At 39.2% G+C, this 10,000-nt stretch overlaps 1 protein-coding gene across 4 annotated transcripts in view; it reads right to left on the reverse strand.

Moving 5' to 3' along the window:
• Positions 1 to 8,361: 8,361 nt before the first annotated feature.
• The window catches only part of LOC137992645 (transient receptor potential cation channel subfamily M member-like 2), a 170,796-nt gene continuing 169,157 nt past the window's right edge, over positions 8,362 to 10,000 (reverse strand). For all 4 annotated transcript variants that reach the window (XM_068838106.1, XM_068838109.1, XM_068838108.1 and 1 more), the window contains one exon: positions 8,362 to 10,000. This exon is cut by the window's right edge and continues 486 nt beyond it. The gene's annotated coding sequence lies outside the window, so the exon portion shown is untranslated.

The raw sequence follows: 10,000 nt of genomic DNA on the forward strand, positions 1-10,000 counted from the left end.
TTCAATGACACAGTTAAGTGCGCGATTGCGTGACACGGCCCGTTTTCACCACTAATCTGCATAAAATAATAATTTCACCCGTCGTGCGTGGCTCTGAGGAAATAAGGACGACTTCTCGTGGTCTAGCTCGGGAACTGATTTTCTCTTCACTCAACGGTTGAAGAAGTTGAAGAACAATTTGACTCGGTGGTCAAAGACTGAACATGTACCGTTGAATGGTGATCAATGACGACCCACTGGAAAAGTACTCGACTCGAAGGCTGTGACTGTAAGATTCCCTTCCACAACGTGTACGTGACGTTATTTCGGGTATCAATACCCCGGATAATAGACATGACCTACCACAATCGACTGCGCATGCTTCCGATCTTACATTCAAATTTTGATTTTTTTGGCTGATGTCAAGAATAGTATACTGCCTCGCTAAGGTTCGCCAGCAAATAGCTCGTTCTTCGTCGATCTCTAGCTAAGTAGGTCAAAACAATTTTAATATTGCCTTTATATTTGTTCAACTTGGGAAAAAATAAGAAAAATTACCCGGGACCGGTTCGTTTCGGGTGGCATTTCTTGCAGCTGAACAAACTACGTCATTTAGGGACACATGAGACGTACCACTTACGGAAGACAGTCAAGTTTTGACTGCCGCGTGCACTGCGGGCGCAATCGCCGTATGCAGAGCAATTGCGTGCACAGGGAGCAGAAGAGTCCTATTTGACCGTTTTTCTAGTTAAATTCACCGTACAATTGCAGCGCGAATCGATCTTGTTGATTTGAATCACCGTACGTAATTAAACTTCACACAACGATCGTGTTACGCTGCGGTTGAAATCCTATCCGTGAAACGAAAGCCGCATACAGTAATGGCTGTGGCCTTTGACTCGTCCATAACTCGCTAAAATTTGGACGAAAATGCCTTTTTACCAGCAACTGGTGTGGATACAATATTCTCTCCCCAGAAAATAAACAGAAAGAGCGTGAAATTCAATTTTGAGGAACCATTTTCCAAGCGTTTTACGCTCGCTTTCTTACGATGTGGACCGGAGGATACCAGTGACCGAAATGCGCCATCAGTTGTAAGAAGACACGTAGGAAGTGAAATCACCCGTTACTAATTACTAGGTTGCCTCATGGCAAACCCAGTCGAGGTCTGCGTTTAGTTTGTTTGTTTTCTTTTTTTTTTTTTTTTTTTTTTCCGTGTCGGTAAGTCTTGCCTGTCACTCCCCCGGTAAGTGGTGTCTTTGTGGATAGAGCCTTCTGCGAGTATTTTCTTAGGATCGAGAGGGTAGTGGAACTGCGTAGATTTCTCTGGTGGACACAGTAGAATCATTAACTTAGCCTGCAATGGCGTCGAAAGTCATGTAACGCGAATGGCGTTTTAGTGGATCCTTAAACAAGATATACCCTTATGGAGCTCAATAATAGAAAGTTAGTTGGATAAAATAGGCAGGAATCTCAAAAGCGACGAGCACTGGACTTCGACAACAATCTATCGCCCGTCGAGACGAAATCAAAGTGAGCAGTATTTACCTGAAGTACATGGTAATTTGACACGATTGAGTTTCTTGTCAACACCCAAGCAATGAAATAGGAAGAGGTTTTCGCCTCTAAGAGCAAATATGTTGTTTGTTTCAATAAATATTTCCCTGGAAAAGGATTCTGTGGTATTTTCTGCCTTTGTGAATTATAATATCATGTTGTGTATTGAATTTTCGAGCTTAAGGTTCAAATGTGATATGTGAGAAGTTTTTTAGTATTGCTCTGTAAGCAGGAAGGGTTCACAAGCCTGTTGGAAGCGTGCTTGAGTTTCAACAAAATGAGCCCCAAAATCAGTGAAAACTTGTGACGCAGATGAATAATAAAGTAGCTGCTATTTCCAAAATGATGGAATTACCTGGTGATAAATAACGTCGTACGCGTCTTGGAGAGTAAATTTTGACTTTGCATAAACAAGAGTTGGGCGATTGTGATCTTTGTTTTGACTTCGCTCATTTCATTGTCAACCTTTATAACACTTGACAGAAAAAGAAACTTACAAAAACCCGGTATCTTGTCATCATTTGACATAACCTGCGATCAGGCCCATTTTTAGCTTCGCCCATATGTTCTCTTATGTCGTCGCTCGCTAAAATTGGGCCTGACCAAAAGTCTCTCAAGAATTCCGGACGGTCGGCCAAATTTTGGCCCACCAAACTCGTGATCTGATTGGCTGTTGAAACGCCGGAAGTGAAAATGCCATCGTGATTGCGCGGAGCTCTCGCGAAGTCCTCGAGACTAATCCTCCATAAGTGTACGTAAAAATTTGCTCCCTTTTGTTCTTACAATGCCGTCGACGGTGCAACTTGATTTTATTTGTATAAATGGAGATATGCCATCTGAAGCATTTCATAACTTGTCCAGAATCGGGTTTGAATCTCTAGAACGAGTGAAATTAACGATTCCGTTGTCGAGCTCTGTGGCCATCGGGTTGAAAGTACTTTGGCACAAACTTCCCTGATGTTTTGAAAGCTAAATAGCTGGTTCTTTCAAATGGCAATGAAAGCCGATGCATATTGGTTTCCTGGATGAGACAGGGGACATATATATCAACAGGAGGAGATGCTGATAAAATCGCAAGTTACACGAATGCATGTTTTGAATGTCCGTGTATCAAACGGCTTTATTTATTTACTGTACATGACACGGTTTGTTTGCACACTTCATAATATTTCCAGTTGAGTTAACTTAAAACTCGCACTCCAGAAACTAAAATGGCATGTTTTCAGAGAGATCAATTGTACAACAATAAAAGAAACTTTGCGAGTCCATCTTACTGTTCGTACTCCATCAAAAAATTAACAGCCAAACGTATCATGATTTTACTGCGCGCAATTCTAGAAATATACTGCAACTGAAGATATCACCCGAAAAAATAACCAAAGAAACCTTCATGGGCAAACATGTTAAAGGAATAATGTATTTCCAAACCGTCCAACGACAAAATGCCAGGTTATCTCAATTACAAATTAAGATGTCAAGCTTAAAAGATTGCATATTCACCGGCCTTTGCCGCAATATAGTCGTCGAAAACATTTCCCATGCTTTAAATGTGTTTTTCTCAAATTAAAGCCAACGGTAACTTTCGAATTCGTTTATAATATTCCTCCCACGGTAATTAACTCTGGTCAAAACAAAATAGCGTGAATCTGCCGTCCACGCGTGTATAGGTGTAATGGAAGTAAATTTGATTGGCGGATGAAGGACATGTCAATCAATCAAAAAAAGTGGGAGGAAGGAATTTCGAAGAGGAATTTGGTCAGGCTCTATTTTTCGTTTCGCCAACTCCACGTACCACGCGAAACTAAAATAGAGCCTGATCGCAGGTTACATTTGACACAGATGCTTCACTGTTTGGCGAGTAAACATGCCGCGGTAACTTAATCACGGCGCCCGCTGAATTCCGGCCATGTCACTTTCGATTTTGCAATTTACTTGAACGTAGCAAAAATCTCCCAAAATGTTTGTCGCTGATCGTAACTTTTTATATTCTATATTCACGGTTCAAAACTAATGTTGTTTTCATGTCGTAAATATTTTATTCTCGATCGACCGTCTGGGAAACTTCCTTCTGCTCTTTCTGAAAACTGTGTATCAATAGTTATTTGCTTTTTCATCAATATTTGTTTTGCATAAAGCAAGCTAGCAGAATCTGTACCTTGCTGAGTTCGCATTTGTTAGCGTTAATAGTATTTTCGGTCAGATGTTTCTGTTTTTTATGAGGGGTTTATTGTTTTGGTCTCCCATCCTAACACTAACCCCGCGAAACAGGGCTTGACTTCAGTGAAGTTTAGTATTACAAAGCTTTCAGATGCTCAGAGTACGGTGGCCCAAAAGGGTCAATCACAAATCAGTTTACCAAAACACAAATCAATTTCCCAAAACACAAATCGATTTCTCAAAACACAAACCAGTTTGCCAAAACACAAACCAATTTCGCAAAACACAAATCAATGGACTGGGCACTTGCTCTGTAATTATCAGAGAGAGCCTGGAAGGGACTCATTCCCAGGAATTTCCGCGTCCAACATGGCGACTTCTTCATGTGAGTGACCACTCATCGAGCCTTCGGTGATAAAATGTTTTGTAGCCATTGCGGTAGCGAGGTTAAATCCTGTTTTAAATTCTGCGTAAAATGTGGCAATCCTACGTCCCAGAACTCTGACGATCATTCCTCGGGCTGCGAAACGATTAAAAGTCATAGCAGCAGAACTTGGATGCTCGGGGACTTCCTTAGGCACACGGAGGGTCTAAAACACAGGCCACATTCCACAGGCCTAGGGTTAGCCAAATTGAGGGTTTTGGTTACTTTCCAAAACATAAAACAATGACCTGCAACGAGTGACCTGTGGAATGTGACCTGTGTTTTAGACCCGCCGTTAGGCACATCTGCTGCTACATATTCCAAGGAATCTATTCCAAAGCTGGATACCTTCATAAAGAAGAAAAAAGATGAGCGGATGTCACATTTTAAGAGGAAGAATAAGAGGTTGAAGAATGAAAAGGACGAACCTGTGACAATAAACACTGGAATAATGCGTTACGTAGAGGAGGAAAATATCCTTAAGCCTCAGCGGGGAAATAGTCTTCCCATAAGGCTTCCTAAAACAGCAGATAGTGAGGAGGTGCTAAAGTTAGCTGTGGCAAAGCAGTCTCTACATAACGGAAATGAAATTGTCCACAGCTCTGTGAAGTCCTACAAATTGCTATACCCAGATGGAACTGAAGTTAAACAACTGAAAGAATATGATGAGGCATTTAGTTTAGGAAGTCCCTGAGCATCCAGGTCTGCTGCTATGACTTTTAATCGTTTCGCAGCCCGAGGAATGATCGTCAGAGTTCTGGGACGTAGGATTGCCACATTTTACGCAGAATTTAAAACAGGATTTAACCTCGCTACCGCAATGGCTACAAAACATTTTATCACCGAAGGCTCGATGAGTTGTCACTCACATGAAGAAGTCGCCATGTTGGACGCGGAAATTCCTGGGAATGAGTCCCTTCCAGGCTCTCTCTGATAATTACAGAGCAAGTGCCCAGTCCATTGGTTTGTGTTTCGCGAAATTGGTTTGTGTTTTGGCAAACTGGTTCGTGTTTTGAGAAATTGATTTGTGTTTTGAGAAATCGATTTGTGTTTTGGGAAATTGATTTGTGTTTTGGTAAACTGATTTTTGATTGACCCTTTTGGGCCACCGTATCAGAGGGCACACTTGTGGTGAAAAGAAGTTGTGAGGGAACTTGAAAATTATCAAAATGTCAGCCCAGAAGCCAATGTTTCTCGCTATCACTATGACCTCATTTATTTTTTCATACTACATGTGTTAACTGTAGTCTTTTCTTAGGTATTCTCGGTAAAGATACCGTGACGTAATCTCGATTCAGAAAGACGTTGATTGGGACAGTAAGCAATACAGCTTTTAAAATTGTAGTTGAACCCATGACTTAGCAACAAAGGAGACTTTTGTCTGATTGGTTGATTGTTTTGCTTGTACCCAGGTTTTTTCACGCGCGCGCGCGCGAAATAACAAACAAAATGGCGGCCAAAGATGTCTTGTTCGATTACTTGCTCTGGGGATTTTTATAGCAGCAGCGACGTGTACAACTTTTTTTCTGTCGGAATAGCGGTAGTTCAGTGGTAGAAGCTGATTCCTTTCAAGTCTTTCACTTTCGCGTGATCGATTTTTCGCCCGTGGGTTCATGCACAATTGATTTTTCCGAGTTAAATGTTGCTGAATGTTGTGATAGATCGATTGAGGTGGTTGTTCGAGGCCTTGCTGTCAAGTCTGCTAAGGTAAGATGAATTCGCTATTCCTTTTGTTTTGTTTATAATCTCAAGCCATAAGCTATCGCACCCTATTAAATGTCCTTTAAAAAATTAGTGTATTTTATTTTCCTTCTTGTCCACAGAAACATTATACGAAATGCTAGCGTTGTTTACGTCTTCTTCACCAGTTCCTACTAGTTACAATTAGCAACGTGTGTGGAGGATTTACTAAATCGCCATGGATTGAAATCGGAGGGTAGATAATAAGGGTACTGTAGTAACCTGTGGGTAGTTGATGAATGTGCAAGCTATTGTTATTTCCTATTTTTCTAAGCCTTTTAAATTCGCTGGTTTTTCAGGAAAAATTATGTATTTTTTGTGCTCATGGCTGGAGAAAAATGTAGTAAGCTTGCACTTCGTGTTGATGTAAAAACAATAATTTTGAACCTCTCAATGATGACTTCAATTAGGCATTTCCATTACTTTTCCTATTCACGTTCAAATGCTATTTTGTTCCTAATTTTTGGTTAAGGCCCCCCCCCCCCCCCCCCCGATTTTCTCATTTTCTGACCATTTTACCCACTTGACACCCTGTAAATAGCAATTTGTTTAAATTGTACATCATGTGGAGGGGAAACCTCTGCAATGCAGCATGTCAAAACACTGCAGGGAAGATAATTTATTGTTTACCTATTGTCATTAATGTGCCAACCAGAGGCTCGCTGGCTGTTGAAACAAAAGGTTGTTTTGTTCCTGTGTTTGGCACATCAATGCTTGTCATCAGATATCTTCCCTATATATAGATGAACTTCTAATTTACAATAGCTCTGACTACCAAGTGTTTATTAACTTTAAATTTAAAGACAACTAAATATCTTATCTTCAATCCTCATCAGAAAGTTCAACTTTCAACTTACTTCCTTCATTAAACTTAGCTGGTCAATGCCTTGAACCAGTTTCAATCTTAAGATACTTGGGTATGGTATCTATATTGTCCATTACCTTTCCTGGCATGATCATATTCATTATATTTGTAACAAAGTTAGTAAAATTAATGTCATATATTAAGGTTAAGCATTGTCAGTAAACATTGTCTAATCAATGTCTATTATTCGCTTATTTAGCCATATTTACTATATGGCTCTATGTTGTGGGGTAGTGATTATGAAAACCCATTGTCACAGCTTATAAAATTCAAAAATAAAGTTATTAGAATCATTAATGATGTTCCCCCATCCCACATTATGTTTCCTTAGGTCTATTGAAATGTCACGATATTGCTAAAATTTACGCATTTATTTGTGCATGATCGTCTTTGTGGCGATAAGCCATGTATTTTTTTCCATATTACTGGTTTCGAAGCAACATAATCATTCAACTCAGGATGCAGCTTTGCAGAATTTATTTCTTCATGCTATAGGCAAATTCCAATGTAAGAAAATTCTGCCTGTCTATTATTGGAAAATACTTTTAGAATGACTTCCTCTTTATAATCGAAACAGCACATCTAAAATCCTATTTCAAAAAAGCAATTTTTGAGCACTATTTTGCTCAGTACTGATTTCCTTACTTGCTGGTATGTACTCCAGTATTATAAGCCTAAATATTGCAACTGAATGGGATATCCTGTTCTGTAGATTGAGTACTATTTATTCGGAATAAATAGAATAAAATTTTAAAAAAATTATGGAATAAAATCAAAAAAAAAAAATAATAATAATATAATATTATTCTCTCTCTGAGATTGTTGTTAACTTGAATGTATTCTCATTATGGATTACATTCACAAATATTTTACCTGGTTGTGTCAATCTCCTTTTTAGTATAGTTAACTATATACCATTTATTTCTATTGGTGGTATAGTGTAATAATTTCGTTTTTTTCCCTCTCCTGAAGCAGTTTTATACAAATGTAAATAATACTTTGCCTGAGATGAGTAAATTTTGTATCAAGCAAACGTGTAAGTGCATTGTAAATATTAAGTAAATAATAAATAATTTACTACGAATCAGTGTCAATCTCCACATTTTTGTGCAAATTAGTATTTGATGTATCCACAATGACTGGATAGCATTAAGGGGTCGTCCTATGACTGTTCTTCCAACAAACAACTAGCTCGAAGTGACAGATTTCAACAGGACAATAGGCTCACTTTGCTGGTCGCTTGCGCGCGCCTTGCCACTTTTAAATTATAAATGTTCAACTCAAATTATTCTTCTGATTTTTGTGTGTCGGCTGTTAAAGGCGATTCCCGTATCACGAATTATTTTCTAAGATTTGGCCACGAGAACGGATGAGCTGCCGACTTGAGTTTCGTTCTCCGAGTTAGAATTATTTGTGCACGTCCTTTTATCAACTTGAAACTTTCGCAGCTTAGGGCAATATGACAATATACAAATTGAAAAAAGCTGAAAATTTAATGCTTTTTCAGTGGTTTAATTTTCAGACGTTAAAGTTTGCCAAGTCAAAGGCACAATGGGGCAGAGTGAGATGATATTCATAACAAGATTTGGAGCCATTTCGTAGACAACACCGTATCACACGAAACCTGCTGTGTTGAGCCTTGCCACTTTTAATGACAATTTCTTTACACAAATCTTTTCTTTGGTTGTTGGGCTTACTGCAGCAAGCGGGAATTCCCGTATCACGGCCTATGACAAAAGTCTCGAAAAAGGGAATTAAAATATTTTTTGCCAAGGAAATGTAAATAATCTGGAGCACTCGTAAAGTAAAGCTTAATCTGTTCGCTTCAAGATTCAAAATCAGCCCTATTTCTTCTCCAGAACAATTCCCGACTCTACTTCGACAATGTGGTTCAAAATTTCAAGGTTGGGAAGCTTTATAGCGAATTGAGATGTTCTTCACCAGTGGGCTGCCATTTTTCGACTCCATCTTGTTAGCTGATTTATCGTTGTCCTCGCTTCAAACGCCAGTTTACCCATATTTTTGAATGTACACGCACATTTCAATTTGAATCCGACTTACTTTATTATCAAACTGCACTCCATTCTGAGTTGAAGTCTCTTAAATAAGGAAAAACAACGCCAGAAAGGCAAAACTACCCTCTGCTCTTTGCAAGTTCTGCAATTCATCGCCACACTTTTGACTCGCCATCTTCGCTTCATTTGTGATCCGTCGCCGTATTTCCCGTTATATTGAACCAATATCAGTCATAAAGATAAGGTAACGCCCAAGTCTTTCAAATGATTCATCATCTTTGCATTCATTGTGTGCCGTCCTTTTGGAAACATGCGATGAATATTAACGATGCCAGCACTACATCCGCCACTTCTCATGTTCCCGCGTTTCGAATGAATTTGACTGAAATTCAAGAGATTTTTGGGGTGATGAGGCGCATGCGCAACATTAGTCTCCTTTGTTTGACTTAGCGGTTGCTCTACCACTGTGCTCTGTCATATATCATGCCATCTTGTAGGATGTCCTGTACTAAGTGCACGTGTGTTTAATTCTCCTTCACAAAACTGCAATTTTAACACACCCCCAGCTGTTTTACAGCGGCTTAAAAAGGCACGTTTCCTTGAAATCGCATTTTTAAACAGATTTATTTTATTCTGATTTTTTTCCATTGTTTTATTTTCATTTCTTTGTGAAAGAAAAAAAAGAATAGACAGTAAATTAAAATGAGAGTACAGTTGGTCACTCGTACCCCAACTATTCAAACGTTTAGGGGACGAGAGAATTTGGAAGCACTCAATAAGAATATTAAATGAAAAGTACGGCCTAGAAAAAGGTTCTCTGAATTGAAAGTTCTTTACCTGTGCATTGAAATTCTTTTTGTACGCAAACGAGGCTTTCAAGTAGCAATAGTCATCCGGCTGAAATGGATGAAATACAACTGACAAAACTCGACAAAACACAGGCAAGGACAAAGATGCTGACCCAATTGTTGACTTGAGTGGTTAATTATGACAACACAGGAAAATAACTTTTGAATTGGAGAACTTTTTCTAGGTCCTACTTTCCCCTGAGATCTTTGTTTTACCGACTCCAAAAGCAAATTTTTACAATGTCACAATAGTATTCTTTCTCGGATAACTTTTAGATGGAAGAAAAGAATGTATATATCTGACATGGATGTTTTGGTAGTGGTGAGAGCACTCGCCTCCCAACAATGTGGCCCGGGTTCGATTCCCCGAATCGGCGTCATAGGTGGGTTGAGTTTGATGGTTCTCTACTCTGCT

Source organism: Montipora foliosa, chromosome 2, assembly GCF_036669935.1.
Source record: "Montipora foliosa isolate CH-2021 chromosome 2, ASM3666993v2, whole genome shotgun sequence".
Lineage (NCBI taxonomy): Eukaryota > Metazoa > Cnidaria > Anthozoa > Scleractinia > Acroporidae > Montipora > Montipora foliosa.